Source organism: Zosterops lateralis (genome assembly GCF_965231275.1).
Source record: "Zosterops lateralis genome assembly, chromosome: 7".
NCBI lineage: Eukaryota > Metazoa > Chordata > Aves > Passeriformes > Zosteropidae > Zosterops > Zosterops lateralis.
In genome coordinates, this window is record NC_139767.1 from 10,575,500 (window position 1) to 10,592,528 (window position 17,029).

At 38.6% G+C, this 17,029-nt stretch overlaps 1 protein-coding gene across 5 annotated transcripts in view; it reads left to right on the top strand.

The window, feature by feature from the left end:
- PLCL1 (phospholipase C like 1 (inactive)) overlaps positions 1–17,029 on the top strand; it is a 187,170-nt gene that overhangs the window by 33,469 nt on the left and 136,672 nt on the right. Inside the window, exons 1-2 of one of the 5 annotated variants that reach the window (XM_083864869.1) lie at positions 8,757–9,213; positions 12,104–12,217. The exons of 2 other annotated variants lie outside the window; for them this stretch is intronic. The gene's annotated coding sequence lies outside the window, so the exon portion shown is untranslated. Of the gene's footprint in view, positions 1–8,750; positions 12,218–17,029 lie in introns of those variants that run through there. 2 more of the 5 variants (XM_083864868.1, XM_083864867.1) reach the window with 2 other exon arrangements.

Below are 17,029 nucleotides of genomic sequence, written 5' to 3' on the forward strand. Positions count from 1 at the left end.
ATGTGTATTGCAGTAATACAAAGAATGTGGGATTTTGGGGGGGTTTGTATGTGTGTATTAATTTTTCATGTAGACTGGGAAGGTAAGGAACACTGCTTACAGAGCAAAAGAAGTTAGGTGTACATGTCTTGTTTCATCAGTTTCCTTGCTTTATATGCTTGACTGTCAAGCTTTTCACAGCACCCGTGCCTATGTAACTATGTTGAATGTGTACTTAGCATACATTTATTCAGTACCAATTTTTATAACTCATTGACATTTATTATTTCTATTTCTTTGTAAGCTCTCTGTTGGTTGCAGCATGGTGTAACTTCTCTTAGCAGGCAGGATTGAAACCCTTCTGAGTCAAACCACTCATTTGCATGCACACATTTCCTCTTGCTGATAGCAAGACACATAAATATGGAACAAAATGAACCAAAACACATAAATAGACTCCTGCAGCTACTGATGTTAATAGTAATTTATGATTTTTTTTTTAAATTCTAATTTCCCATCCCACCTGCCCAACCATCAGGGTTACAGTTCCCTCATGGCCCCAGTTCAAGAAAGCACTGATATTGGTCTTAAGGATATTGTTATTCAAGACAAGCCTTTTAATATTTTCCTGGTGTTAAGCCCTGTAAGAGCTGGATTTAATCCCTTGTTTGAATTTCAGCATGTCCTTTTCTATTCTGAATATGGATGCTTTTTACATTGAAGCCTGATGGGTAACTGTGTAGGGAAAGAATACTTCTTGAGACCTCATTTGATACTTTGTTACATAAAGAGGGAAAAAATAATCCTTACCAAGGAGGCTATTTTTCCCATTTCCCAGTTTTACTTTTTATTACTTACTATGTTGTTGGTAAGGATAAACAGAGATCTCTGCACTATAGGTGGTGGTGGCAGTGTTGTAACAAAGCACACACACAAATGAGTGTTTTGTCCTTGCCCAGGTAATCCCTTCTGAAATGCCATGGCCTGAGAAGGGCAGGGGGCAGCTGAGCTGCCTGGGTGGGCCCGGCAGGAAGCCAGGAGCTGCTGCCCTGTGCCTGCCTTGCACCCAGCCAGTCCTTCCTTCCTTCCTTCTGCCAAGCTCCTCAGGCTGCTGTCCTTTCAGGGGGAAGGCTGCTGTAGGCCAAAGTGACCTTGTTTCCCACCACCTTTACATCCACTCTGCCCTGTTGGTGTTCAAGTCACTAGATGTTCTGACTGTTTTTCTGATTTAGATCAACACCCTTTGTGAATTAAGTGGAGACCCTTGGTTTCCAGTGTGGCTTGAGCTGGACTTTTTTTTAAAATGTCCTCTACTGGTGTATGGGAAAGATGTTCAGTTGTACCAACTGGTTCTTAAATACCTGTGTGTCAGTTAGGTGGGTCAACAGTTTGTCCTGTTGCTGGCTATTCTGATGTTGTTTTTGAAATAAAAGATAGATGTATTTGCAGTAATTTTTCTCTTCTGAAGTTACTTTTTATGCAGTAGAGATGCAGACTGTTCTGGTTTTGATTTTTTTTAAATTTTTTTTTATAAGAAATAATGCACCTCAAAATTTTAGTGTGTTGGATCAAGTGATCCAAAAACCATGTGGCTGTGCCATTTATTACCCTCCTTCATTGCTCTATTACCCTTGTTCATTGCTGTTAGGGTTTGTAGATGTTGCATGCAGGTGATTGCTGTGGAGTTATGCTTTGATTAACGTGCTTAGCTGGCTGGAATGATTTTGCTTCCATGTTTTTGCACTGCTTCCCTTTTATTTTAGGCTCAAATACCGAAATTACAAAAGGTACGTGGTGTGGTGCAGAGGCCTGAAATTCCTGAGACTGCTGTGCCATGTGTCATGTTTTCAGTGTGGGAAAGCAGTGAGGATGGGCAGTGTGTTTTGCCCCACTGCTGTTACCCACCCAGGCATGCTGTGTGGGCACAAGGAAACTGTCTTCACAAATTTCAGAGCACCCTCATGTTTAATTTCGATTATTTTTTCTCAAAAGTAGAGGCAAAAAAGGAAAAGAAGGGGGTGAGAGAGGGTGTTAGAGAAGCAGGAGGAATGGAGGCAAAACTGACCAAGGGTTTGTCTCGTTAATGTACTGAGAAGCTCTACTAGAGTGGCACACAAAACTTTTGGAAAACTTGGTCTCTTGCTGTAAACATTTGTCTTCTGAAATATTGAGATGCTCAGCTGGAAGGGAAAAACTACTTTTGCAATATGGAGTCAGTGTGGCAGAGGAGATTCAGAGAGAGATCTGAGTACTAGGGTAAAAAGGCAAAATCCTGAAAAACAGGTGCTGCTATCCAAAAAAAAAGACTCTACCTAGAAAGGGGTATGCAATAAGATACATTGCAAGACAGACAATCTGGAGAGATGGAGATAACAGGAGAAAACTACAGGAGTGAAGGCTCTTTGTGGTTTGGAATATGGGAGAAGGAAAGCACTACAGAATTAAGAAGTCTGAATCACAAGTTTTTCCTCATGTCCCTCTAAGTTATACAAGTTTTGCAAAATGGAAATCCAGAGGCAAATTGACTCATAAGGAAGAGCATAAATTAATGCATGTCACATTCTCTAAACAATTTTCTCTTCAGAGGGACAAATGCAAGATGCATTTGGTTTATAATCTTCAGAGAAGACAGTTGTCAGTGAAGACCTTAATAATGCCTCACTAGTGTAATAGGGAAAATATGTATTCATCATCTAGGGAATTAGTGCTTAATCATTAATAGCAACATCAATGTGTGCATATATAAAATAAGTTCATTGCTGTATTAGAATTTACTGGCTGAGGAGAAAATTGGTTGCTTCCTGTTAAATATAAAGTTATTGCTACTTTAATCACAGTTGTATTTGTAAGTAGGCAGCTCTGTTTGTTTGTAAAACCAACATGACTTTAATTCTGTGAAATGCATTTATGGCAGTTTCTCAAAGCTAGATAAATAGAGCTGAAAGAGAACCTGGAATTTTTGTATTGTCTCCTTCAATTAGCTGTAAGTGAAGTCAGTTTGTACTGATGTTTTTCTTAGCTTTATCGTGACTTGATGAAAATGAGCATGCAGAAAGTTCAGGAAGAGGGAAAACTGCTTTTAAGTCACATTCCCAAGTGTTTTGCTTGTCTTAGTGCAGAAAGACAGACAAACACTCTGATCTGTGTTTTGTTGGCCCCTGCAATAGCACGTTTGTTGCTTTCATGTAACTTGAACTCTGGGTTTGCAACTTCTTTATTTGATTGTGCAACACAAAATGAATGGAATTGTACATGTTTTGAGCTGATACTCTAAAGTTGTCATTTCAAGAATCAAAATTAGGTTGCTCTCCAAGGCACCCTGGGTTTTTATTTAAATGAAATTACCTAAGGAGCACAGCTCTGTGCAAGAGAAGGAAGTGCCTTGATGAATACGATATGATGTTTGGATGTTTGTTAGATTCTCAAAACACACTCTGATGGCCAAAGAAGTGTCTTCAGGCATGTCTGCCTGGTTTAGCTTGGAAGGGCAGAATTTATATTACAGGCACTTTGAAAACTAGACAGACAAATCACATTTTTGTTGTTTACGTGTAAGAGTTTGGGGGAGATTTAACCATCTAGGACTTGAGTGTTATGATGGGTTTGAGACTGCAGAGGAAGCTGCTGTAGGTACAGAGACCATTCTTGGTTGTAGTTACTTTTGAGCTGTGTAAGGTGTCCTGGCACTTCCTGGCATTGCTCCCCCTTGCTGGAAGCTGGAGGTCCCATGGTAGCAGTGCTGGTGGAGGGGGATTGTTGACTTATTTTTCTCTAAATTTCTTGTATGTAGTTTTTGTACCTGGCGTGTTTCTTCCAGAACAGCTTCCCAGAGAAGGCTTTTGGGCTCAGTAAGAGCTGGTGCATGGGAAGCACAACACACAGGCTTTATCGTGGGCTCTTCTCTTCCAGTAAGTTCAGGTGACCTTGAGTGAGTTTAACAGCTTCATGCTTTTGTTTCCTTTCCTATTCTTTGCCCTTGTCTTTTGTTAGATGGGATGGTATCTTTTACTGAGCACAATGAAAAGCTTGTGTTAGATGGGTCGTACAAGTATTATTGTTATCCAAATGAAAAAGAGGGATTTTTTTTCCTCTCTAGTTGAAGAATTTTGACCATGAAAAGCATTAACATTGTATTTTTACTGCTACTTTACTACTGATAGTCTTCTTGTTCAGCTTTTCTCTTTATATTGGATCAGAAAAACATCTACTTTATGCAAATATGTGATGCTTACAGTTGTTGATCAAACTGGGAGGATGGAGAAAAAAAAGAAGTAATTCAAAGGTTATTTTTACTGAAATAAAGGAAAACTGAATTTTTGATTTTGGGTCAAAGGCAGTGTTTTTGATGCATCAGAATAATTGATTCTGATGTATGTGAAGCTAATTGTGTAGACATTTTCAAAAGTGTGTTGGCTTTCCCTTGCAAGGGGAGGTGAAGTTCTCAAATCAGGGCCAGGAGTTGAATTCCCACTTTGTGCAAGCTTGAACTAAGGGCAGCATGCAGGGTTTTTATTCCTGTTGGAGGGGCTGTGGAGCCAATTCCCAGTATTCCGATGGCAGGCCATGAACAGCCACCATCCTTTAGCCGGTTCAGAGCAAAAATGGAAACTGAGTTTTCCACAACTTCTCATGTAGGACAAGAGTAGTGCAAATCATGTAGATCCTCCAGAGCTGGGGAGAGACTGGGGTTGAAGGGTAAAAGGGAACAGTGGTTTACAAATCTAACATTAATTTGTTAGTGCACAGGTGTTTATTACAAGAGCTTGAAAATTTAATGTTGTGGATATATTTATAGTTTATTCTGAAACTACTAGAATAAACTGTAAAGATTTTTTTTAAAATTTTTTTATGTACTGTTTTGCTGAATCTGAACCAAACAAGCCCAACATTTTCAAAATGTTTTTTCTTTTGCTGTGGCCAAAGTATTTGGGAAAATTCACCCTGTTATTTCAAGTACAGATTTTGATAAAGTGAGCTGTCTAAAACAAAAGCTGAAAAATACTAAGTCTATTTCTCATTTTATAGAGAAATGCCAACTGTCTTTTCTACTTGCTATGGATTTAATAAATTAATCCAGTGGTTACATGGATTAAGACTGTCTGTTAGCATAAAACTTTGTTATAATATAAAAAAACCTTTTCATTTCCATTGCATTTCCTTGTTTTTGGTACGTGCAGCACAATAGTCATAGAGCAGTAACAGTAGTGAAGTGATCATCAGTCACAAAGTAGCTGAGACTGAGGAGTTAGAAATATGGGCTGGGAATGACATTTATAGTGTTGGCTGTGAAATACTCATGGAAATCTACTTCTTCCATAAATATTAATTTGACATTGGTTTAGGATTTAATAAGTGGAATGACTCAAGATGATAAAGATGCTTTATTACATCTGGATAGCCTTAGGAAATATTTCTGTCTGCCATTAGAAAAAAAGGTATGAAGCAGATATGAAAACACTTTAAGTTATGAAAAGTAAAAGAGGGTTGAACATAAAGGTAATTGGTATTTAGAGCATAAAAAGTAGGGTCACATTTTTCTTTTTAATTTACGTAAATGGAGTCAAAGCCTATTCTGAATGACAAGAGAATACGTCTTAAGAACATGTGACAAATATGGAAAGAAATCAAGGCACTTGTGCTCTGAGTTTAAAAATGCCCATGTGCAAAGTACAGGCTTTGTTCCACTGTAGCTCACATAAAAATGCTCTGAGGAACCAAAATAACTCAGAGGTGACCTTTTGCTTCAAGACCTGACTGCTTTAAAGGCAATTTATAGGATTATAGAATCCTTTAGGTTGGAAAAGACCTTAAAGATCATTGAGTCCATTAACCCAATGCTACCATGTCCCCAAGTGCCACATCTATACATTTTAAATACCTCCAGGAATGGCAACTCCACCCCTTCCTTGGGTAGCCTGTTCCAGTACTTAACAACCATTTTGGTGAAGATATGTTTCCTAATATCCAGCCTAAAACTCCTCTGACATAACTTGGCCTATCACTTCTTACTTGGGAGAACATTCCTTGTTAAGTGGACCTGCAGACTTCCTGGAGTGAGTTTGTTGCAAAAGGAACATTCCCAGAGAGAGGAATGCTTCCAAAACAGTTTTTCATTCTTTGTTGTTTCCTTTTGTTGATTTTTCTTGCCATGTTATTTCATGACATCCTCCAGGTCATAGGTATGTTGTCATAGTGATGATACCCATCTTCGTAAAATAATAAAACTTAATTTTTTGACAGCCGGAAGAGAAAGTAGATCAAGTTGTTGATAGGCAGTATGATAATCATTCTTCTTGGCAGGAAACTTGTACACAGGATAAGTATTTAAACAAAAACTAGACTTTTATCTTCTTAGCGAGATTTTAATTGAGTTTTTTGATAAAAAAAGGTTAAGACTGTTTCAAGCTGTTGTTTACTTTTCTGCTCTACAGCCATGAGTACTTTAAGGCACATGGTACTACTTGTCCTTTAAGAATAAAAGAAGCGAAAAAAGCCCCCCAAAAAACCAAAAACCCAAGCCAGCCCAAACCCTTAAAAATATGAAGTTAAAATATTCCTGCAGTGTTCCTTGGTAGCTATTTTGGTTTGACATTTTAATTATAGTCCAAAGGCCTCAATGTCCATTTAAACCTGGTATTTATATAAAGCAGAGAATTATCTTTATTCTCAAGAGCTTGTAGTGCAAGAGAACAGACAAAACAGATGTTTGGAGCAAGTGTGGGGACTTCAGCTGAACCTGGACACTCAGTGCTGCCAGTATGGGCTTGTACCATGATCTTGTACTAGTGCAAGGTGCAGTTGATCTTGTTGCTGTAGATAAATGGTTTGAACTTTTTTCCATGTGGGGAGTGTGTTCATTGTAAGGGCAGGCAAAGCTGGTTCCACCAGGACATCAATTCGTCTGAAAATTCACTGCTTGCTTATTGTGCTTTCGTTATATAGATTTTATTTATTATTTCTGGACTTTAGTCCCTGGGGTTCAATTTCTTCTTGCTGAGCCAAAGACATTTAAGAAGAGATTTTATTACAAGTCCAAACTAAAATAGTTCAACCTTGTGAGAATGTGGAAGCAAGGTAACAGCTGCAAGATGTCTCCGTGAGAAAGATCTTTCCAGCTATCCAAGGACAATTCTAGTATGATGGGAATGCCTGGAGGGGTATTCTACAGAGACAATCCTTTTTAGCTTGTCAATTTATAATAATTTTTGACATCTGATGTATAACAATTGGGAAAAGTTGATTTTCTTCAAAACCCTGGGGGAGGTTCCTCTAAAAAGATAAGAAATGCAACGATAGAGACTTCACTGTGAAAATGCAATTAAAGGCAAACCATTTATATACTATCGAAGGCAGCTAATGAGTTAGTTCTGAACATTCTCCTTATTTAATTTTCTTTGAAATAAAACTAATGTGACTCATCTGCACAAACATCACCTTCCAGGGAAACATACCCTTTGTTGCCAGTGAAGAGCAGTGGTCAATTCCTCTGCTGCAGAGCCCAGGGCATGATGTACTGCAGCACCCAGGTCACTGCAGTTCCAGGTGCTGTTGTCTCTTCACCCCTGAGAATGGTATCTTTTGTTACCAGTGTGGGAGAAGGGCTTAGATGGTTTCCATTTTATTGTGAAATTTAATGATGTTTTCATTTAGGGGAGGAAAAGAAGAGTTTTAGAAATAGCTTAGTTGTGTTTTGAGGAAAATTTTAGTCGGACACGTGCTCCTCTCAGCTGTGAAATGTAGTTGTCTGTCCCCTGTGCATATCCTGGCAGTGAGGGCTAATGATCTCTGAAAACACTAAGGAGCAAAAGTTACTGCAGAATCAGAAATCCCAGCAATGCCTACTTTGGTCCTTGACTGGTTGTTGCAAAAAACAACTTTGTAGAAATCTGAAAAGGCTTTGCTACAGCAAACCATTTGTTGCATTTCTTTTTCATGTGCTTTGAATGAATGCTTAACTTGATATATTTTTGTTTAGCATATTATTTTTTTTCTGGTTTTGCTCCCCCTTCTACATCCAGTGAAATCTGTATGCAGGTATATTTGAATATAGCTGTTCAGATAACTTATTTCTCTCAGAACACCATCTTAGAATGAAGATGGAAGCCAGGTAGAGGTAAATGTGAATAAACTACAGAGCAACAGGTGGGTAATTCCTAGTTTGGACTAGGTATAAAAATAGCCATAACTGCTTGTTCTTTTGGTTTAATACACTGTTAAATGATTTTATGATCCACTTATGATATGCATGACTGAATTATTTTAAAGAGGAAACCCTAGGGACAGTGTAGCTCAGCAATGAGTCTTTTATCTCTAGGTTGAAAGTTCAACCAGTTTGTAAGGCTGTTTTAGCATTTGGTGAACTGGATAGTCAGTGCTGCTGCCATTTGGCTAAAGACTTGTATCAGGGTTTTCAGGCATCCAGGAGAAGGCTGAGGATGGATGGGGCACTGGACTCTTTGCTCCTCTTTTTGTTTAGGGTGTATTGTCTTGGAAATGGGACTGGGGTGGTATTTTGAACAATTCCTACTTCTGTGACAGTGTGACTTGACTATCAGTTCAGTCAGAGCACAGCAGCTGGAGGAGGGAGAGAGTCTCTGTCATCACATACACCAATCCTTGTTTTGATAAAGTAAGAAAATAGTATTTTAAATATAACTGAAGGTAGCTTTTACCTTCCTGGTTATACTGCTCTATTTTTCAGCCTGCAGATTAATTTTAGGTTTTTAAAAGTATTTATCTAGTAAAGTCTGAATATGAATTCTTCTTTTAAGGGCCTCCTTCTTCAAGTAAATTGGCTGAGTATGATGTTCATACATGATTGTGGACATAGGATGTAGATTTAATTAGCATAGCCAGTTTGATAACCTTGGCAAGAACAAACAGAGCTTTGAAGACTACAAGGAGATTGGCAACAGGAAAAGATTGAATCAAACTTCTGCAAGCAAGAGATGTTGTAAATGTGTAAGTTTTGCTGTGTGATGTTTAACATAAATCATTGTAGTAAAAAATTACTAGCCTTCCTAGAACAGTATATAAGCATTTGGAAATCACGGTAAAAATGAATTTTGATGGCAAATGAGCTTTCCTGTGTCTCTATCAATCGTCGATGATCAGTGCCCTGTGTGAGGAGAAGGACCAGCTAGCTGATGGCAGTCACGATGCCTCTGGAACTGATTGTGATGGTGACAGGACTGTATTTGGGCCCACAATCGCCTGTACGCTGCAACATGACAGGTGAGCCAGGGGAACTAAAGTATGGGACAGAACATGTCCAATGAAAGAATCATGCTAGCCCTGATGAGCAGGCATGGATCCCCTATCCTAAAACAGGACCATAAGTCACTCCTACAGTGGATGTCACACATGTTCCCCAATACCACCCCTTCTATTTTTACTCTCCACTACTGGGACAAGGTCAGTGTAAAGCTCTATGACCTGGCTGTGCTGCCTGACCATGAGGCAGAGATACGAATGGCTCCTGCTTGGAGGGCGGTCATGGATGTGATTGAGGAGGAGGGAGGGAGCGGGGCAGCCTGTGGGGCTGCTGCTGGGATGGCCCTGGTGGCCACACCAGACCAAAACCAGCCCATGTCCTGCTCCCTTCCGTGTGCCCTCCCCACTGAGCACCAGGGATAGAGCCCGGTCACCACCTACAGTCCTGCAGCGACTGCAGAGCCACCAAACACTTATTGCTTATGCAGACACTGACCCTAGCACTGGCTGGTCTGGGGGAGGGATCTCCTGACACAGTGGGGAATTTTTATGCAAGTCATATTTTGTATAGGGGTCATTGAAGCATGCAACGCTTTAAAAGTAACCTGGAAAGCAGAAAAACCAATTTGGGTGGATTAATGTCTTTAAAGTTCTTAACAGGAAAGGGGGAGCCAGGGATGGTGCCCCTACTGAGAAGACTGCAGAAAGCCCTTTTATGTTTTCAGTTTTTTGAATTGTTCCTTGATGGACCCGAACCAAATAGTTGAAACCTTTGAGCGAGAGTTCAGTACAGGACTGGTTCTTTCCTTCTCTTGCTCAGTTTGTCATCAAGCCTGGGTTGAATGCAAATGTGTTGAACGTGGGATACTGTGGTACTGTACATCTCACAAAAGAATGAGGTACTTGCTGTCAATGTGATCCATTGAGATGCAGCAGAAATAATGCACAAATTCAACAATTAATGTGTGGGTATATGTTTGGTCTACATGAACAATTGGAAATTACTCCAGAGTGGTGGCTCGCTGCTACTGAGAATAAGGATAAATGATGATTTCCTGAATATCATGGTATTTACTGGGAGTTGTTTCTAGTGCTCAGGCACGGCCTGTTAACCAACCAAAACCAAATGATTGGGTAACCTTAGCAAATGTTACAGGACAGGATACATTGTGTTTGGCTGCTGCACCCCTGATTATCCCTTTTAATGTGTCCAGTTGCTCTGCCCGTAGGCAATTGGCCTTGTTTGAGTCAGGCAAATACAGTGTTGCAGAGGAGCAATCATGCTGATGCCTGGGATGAACGGACCCCTTATCTCACTCTGGCATCCCTTGAGCCTCAGAGTTAGAACTTTCTGGGCTCAGTGAAAATGTATCTTTGTGTAAGGTTTAATAATTCTGGGAAAAATCAGTCTAAGGTTTAGGATGCTTCTCCTCATCACCCTGTGTAAAAAAACCACAAGTGCTTGGTGTAATTATACATGCAGGATTATTTCTCGCTCAACCAATACTTCATTACTTTTACCTCCTGGAGTATTTTTAATTTGTGGGGATAATGCTTAGCCTGCCATCCCATCTCATATTAAAAAAGGACCATGCAGCCTGGATGATTATCTTTTTTAACCCCAAACACATCCATGATTTTTCAACATAAATATCCCCTTAGAATTAAGTGACACTCACGTGCTTTTGACAAAGATTGTAATGACCAGTTTGATTTTTGCTTCAAAGGACATCTCCATGGAAATATCTGGGTTGGGAGGTAGGAATGCAATCTATTTTGGCACAACCTTTGCAACTTTTAACTGAAATCAAAATTTTGCACCATGCACAAAAATTGCTAGGGACCATAAGTTGGACTTCTCTCTTGCTCAGAATCTCAAATGCAGATTTGGAGCCATTGTTTGCCCTATTAGAGGGAGAGCCTGACCTCTTATCACCTAGACATTTAAAGACAAAAGCACAAGCTTCAAAAATTAGCTGATGCTATCTCACAGAGGCAAGCTGCATGCTGGGCACCTGAGCTACCTTTCCTTTTAATAATTTTGTGTACAGAAAAACAACCCCACACTTTAATATTTCAGTGGGACTCCAAGGCACCAGACCCTTTGCTTATCATTGAATGGACATTTTCTACCACACCAAGCAACCAAAACCATCAGTACCCAACACGAAATTATAGCCCAACTGGTTCTTAAAGCCTGACAGTGACTCACTTCTCATGCGAGAGTAGAATTTTCCATTATTTTCCTGCCTCTTACTACCTTTTATTTAAATTGGATATTTCAGGAATCTGAGGCTATTTAAATGGCCTTTGCTGAATTCAGCAGACAAATCTCAATACATCCTCCAAAACATAAGTTTTTAACACCTTTATTTCAATTAATAGAAAAATCAAAGAGAAGTGAGGTTCCACTTCAAGCCTTAACAGTATTCACAGACTATTCTGGTCTCTCTAATAAATCAGTAACAGTATAGAGAGACCCCTTTTCTAGTGCCTAAAGATCAAATGTATATCCTCAGTTGAGGGATCCCCTCAAATTGTTGAACTTACTACTATTGTCAAAGCTTTTAAAAAAAAATTCTTTTTAATCTAGTAACAGATTCAGCTTATGTTGCAGGAATTGTGATGAGAGCTGAAGCATCAGCCCTGAAAGAGGGTGAAACAAACTGCAAGCAGATGATGGGTTTGATTGGCTGAATCAATTCCTAAGAGATTGGGGACTCAATAAGTAGATTAGAAAATTAGTTAAAATAGGCTTATATGTATTAGGCATTATATTATGTATTGGTATATTATTCCTTGTATTTTATAGTGTGTTAAAATTAATAAAAATAAGAGAAATGGAGAAGATTTGTACATAGGACGTGGATTTAATTAGCATAGCCAGTTTGATAACCATTTGATAACCAAGGTGCCTTGGCAAGAACAGACAGAGCTTTGAAGATTACAAGAAGATTGGATCAAGATTGAGGACAGGAAAAGAAGATTGGTTCAAACTTCTGCAAGCAAGAGATGTTGTAAATGTGTAAGTTTCTCTGTGTGATGTTTAACCTAATCATTGTAGTAAAAAATTACTAGCCTTTCTAGAATAATGAATAAGCTTTTGGAAATCACAATAAAAATGAATTCTGATGGTGAATCAGCCTTCCCATCTCTGTATCGATTTCTCAATTGTCGATACGTCATGCTTCTAGTTTTTTCCCAGATAAAGCTTTTTTTTGTGCATGTGTGGTAATCTCACTCGTATTTGAGTTTTTTGCTTCCAATTTATATATTAATCTTTGTGGAAGCAAAGAGTATATTTAGAGGTGGCAGAAAATCACTGTATTGATCTTCTGGTAAATAGTTAAAACAGTGGGGAGGACATTTTGAAACAAGCACTTGTTTTCCTTCAAATTATGACAAGATAAAATTTTAAAAGCAGTATCAAGCCATGGAGAAGACTACAGTATTCAGACCTTAAACAGTGATCAAGAGAATGTTTTGTTATTCTTCAGAATGGTTTGCCATCTGATAGATTTTAATCTAGGTCTCTCATGTACGAGAGCCATCAAAAATTTGGCGATACACTTGCGATTGCAGGGTTCAGTATCTTTATTTTCCAACTTGCAGATGATCTCCTTCAACATAAAACCTAACTAAAGTAATAATAAACAGACCAATAATGTCCTGTGCCACTTCATTACCAGTTTGACATGTAGTAATGAACTAATTAAATTCTTCAGATTTTATAGCCAATACAATACATAATTGTTTCCATACATGAATGCTTTATGCATGTGATGCTATGAATATTAATGAGTTCATCCTATTGTATATCTTGTTGAAATCAGGCATGCTAGGATTTGCTATGTCACAGAACTGCTTTAAAAGTAAGACTCCAAAATCAATAATTTTCTTAAAACAAACAGCTAAAAAAGACCCCCAAAAAACCAACAAAATTTACAACAATAAAAAAACCCCAAACCAATGAACCAAAAACCCAAAAACAACTCCAACCTGAAAGCATTGTACTTGTATTTATATTAAACTTTAAAAATGTGAAGTGCCAGATTGATAGAAAATGTTCATTCTTCTAGTTCTGCTTTTATAGAAAATGGGCAAGGCAGACTACAACATTCACTCAACTCTTAAAACCCAACTAAACACCCCAAAATGAGCAAAACCCCCCAAAAAGCTTCTGGAGTCTACTGCTGTTTGTGAGTGGAGACCAGAGAAAAGGAAAGCAGTTGGTAATACTCTAAGAAGACCCATAGTACTCTAAGAAGACCCATATCTTGAACATGAAATAAAAATGCTAGCCTTACATCTTGTGCTTTTTTTTTTAAACTAGATTAGTGGAAAGAAGATGTGGATTGAGCCATACACATATTTTGTCGACTTGGATGCTTTAGAATTGCATGTACCTATTAAAATCACTGAGAAGGAAGAAGGCAGGGATTTACACAGATCAAGAAGCCTGCTAAGTAGAAAAGCTCTATGGCTTTCTGTATTGTAGAGAACAAAAATGGTAGTGTTGAGATAAAAGGAGTTTACCTACTGCTGGTTTTGCAATGAAAGGTTTATTGACTTTTCACAGACATCAAATAAATGTTCACTTGCTTTTTAATTTATTGCCATGCTGATGAGCTTCTGAAGGGGCCTCTATCTCAGTTCAGAGCCTAGGCAACCTGTCCAAGTGGTAGTCTCAGTCAGCAGCCCCCCACAGCTTGGCACAGAGCCTGATTATTCAGAGTACAGAAGTGGGCCTGGGCTACCAGCATCCCTTGGGATAAGTCTCCTTTAGCAAACAATCATATTAGGAAGGTATTGTTTCTGAGAATTCCTTTGCCCATTTGAAAGGAAGCAAGTGGAGGCAAAGGCAGTCAAGTCTTCTTTGCTGGATGACAGCCTTGCTTTTGCAGCTACAGCTCTCTGGCCCCATGAGCTGCCTCTTCAGGAGAAGGTGTATGCCCTGCTGATGCTGTCCCAGCACTCTAAAATACCATAAACCACATCTAGAGAGGGCCTGAGAAAAGAAGTGTTGCAAGGAATCCTACTTCTGCACTTTATCTGCCAATTTGTTTTGTGTGAGACTGGCCCTAGTGGTTCTGGTAGAAGATGAAACAGACATTTCTCAGAAATGTGTGTGCATTCACTTGTGTATACAGAGACCTGCATCAAATGGCTTTTCCATGTTTGGTGATGGAGTTTCTGCCAAACCATTTGGCACACATTTAATCAGGGTTTAAAAGAGAAAGGAAATGTCCTTGTAAAAACTTCAGCAGTTAGGAAACACTTTGAAGTTCCATTGCTGTTGGTACTTCTGGAGATCAAAGAAGAAAGCAGTCATTTTTATTCCCATGTATGTGCTTATTAATTGCTTTTATGTTTCAGATTTTAAGGGGAACACTGTTTTACCTTTAATCAGCAGTGAAGGTGCTGTGAACTCATCAGCTCTCTCCAGAGCAATAGAACTTATTCAGGAAATATGATAGCAAGTTATAGATTTTTTCCTAGAGCATACTGGCACTCTAGCTGTTACTTGTAATAGTGAATCTACAGCTTACATCCAGTTCCTTCTCCAAGGTTTTAACCTTGAGATTGTTCATTACAGTACCTCATTGTAAAGTATTACAATTTGTATTTATTTTGTCAATGACAAGGACTTTCCCACAATGAGAGAACTATGGAAATATCCAAATTTCTCATGTTTGGTTAGAAAGAAGTGGGGGAGGAAGATGTTACTAATGCCTTCTGCTACAGTGATTTGTTTCCTGGATCTGTCACACTTGCAGTGTAATTCTGAAATATTTGCAATGTAAAAGGGCTTGTACAGCTTAGCACAAAGGCCCAACTTTATTAACAGCTGTAGAAACCTGAACAGAAGGGAAGAAAAATTTTGGCTTATTAAAAAAAAAAGTGATAATGTTTTCTGAGACTCCCTCCCCCTGTCACCAAGACTACTGGCTTAAAGAAATACAAATATACAATGCCCTTCACTCTATTTGGAACAATTTTGGAGTGACTGTGGATTTGGACTAATAATTGCATAAAGATTTCACATAGTTCACACTTTCAAATCTCCCAGTTTAAGGGCTACAACATTATTTTTCTAACTAAACCCTGAGATTATAAGGGTGGTAAGGTACTGAAAAAAGTTGCCCAGAGAAGTTGTGGATGCCCCATCCCTGGAAGTTTTCAAGGCTGGGTTGGATGGCACTTTAGGAATCCTGGTCTAGTGGGAGGTGTCCCTGTCTGTGGCAGGGAGATAATCTTCAAAGTCTCTTTCAGACCAAATCTTTCTGTGACTCTATGATTAATTTTTTAAAATCACTGCATCACTTAATGAGCTGCGCTTAGATCTGGTCATCCTACTCTGAATTTATGTTTCTTTAAGATGACTTTCCTATTTGGAAAGAAGGGCAATAGTTAAAGATATTTCAGTAACATTTTTTATGCAAGCAATGCAGTTCACTTTGTGGTGCTTGAAAGCCAATAAATAGTCCTGGCTTTTCTTTGCAACAGCAGCATGCAGCAGCTGAGGCTGTTTGCTCTGAATTATAACACAGACTGTGGGACTTGATAAGAAGACGCTGTGTGGGAACAAGATAAAATTATATCCTTGGGATTATACTAAAAATACATGTGTGAAAATGGTGTTTTCATGGCACAGTTTGATTTAACCTGTCCTTGAAGATACCACACCTCTTATAGCCTGGTACTCTTTTATCTGAATTCACAGATGACATATGGAGAAAATAAAGCACAGTGATAATGGCCAGTGTCCTGTGTATCTGAAGCTTTGAGAGCAGCAGTTGCACACTGTGTTTATAACCTCAGGCACTGCATGGTTTTTGTACTTATCCCTGCTTGTCAGACCACGATTCCCACTGGGCCTAAGAGCTTGTTGGACCTCCTTTCTTACAAGCAATGGAGGAAATGTCTGTTTTTCAGACCACATTGCTGAAGCATTACCTCTGTACCTGTGTTCTGCAAACTGTGTTCCGTTGGCTCAAAGTTGAAATAATGTTATGTAAACAAATAGGCACAGGAACACTTCAAAATAAACATAGCTTTTGTTCTGCACAAAAAAAAAAAAAAAAAAAAAAAAAAAAAAAAAAAAAAAAAAAAAAAAAAAAAAAAAATTAGCATATTTGCTGCTTGGAGACTGGTGTATAAAAATCATTATGAAGTAAGAAAGGTTTGACTTCTGATAAATCAACATGTACAGGTTGTTTACTCTCTTGTGATCACCATAATACTCAGAGTCCTGTGTATCTTAAGCCTTTCCTAGGGTCTTGGGGCAAGTTTGAATTTTCTTATAAAGACTGAACTATCACCTAGGATCCATTTAGTCTGGGAGAGGGAGGAGAAATCTGTACATCTCTGACTTTACTCATCTGGAACATCTTGTATATCAGCATTACATTGGGTTTTTTGGTTAAAAATGAGTTGTCTCACTTTTTAGGGCAAGCACTACTTAAGTCAGCTCATAGAATCATAGAATATGCTGAATCAGAAGGGACCCATTCTAAAAGGATTTTTAAACAATCTTACTATATTCTTTCACTTTATTTCTTGTTTGCCCTTCCTGTAAGGGAAGCTCTGTTTCTGTTTAAATACTTCTGCTAACAGGAAAGAGTAGGATTTGATGGTGTATCTCTTCCAGTTTAATTTTGAGTTACTCCCTATTCCTATTCATTCTCCTTCTTTCTCTGCCATAACCACGAAACAGTCAGTCTGCTATGAAACAAAAATTAAAGATTATAAAGATTAGAAGGCAGCAATTATTCAAAGCTCTTCTATGAGAGCTATAATAAAAATTGAAATCCTTAATGTAATGTGCTGTATCCAC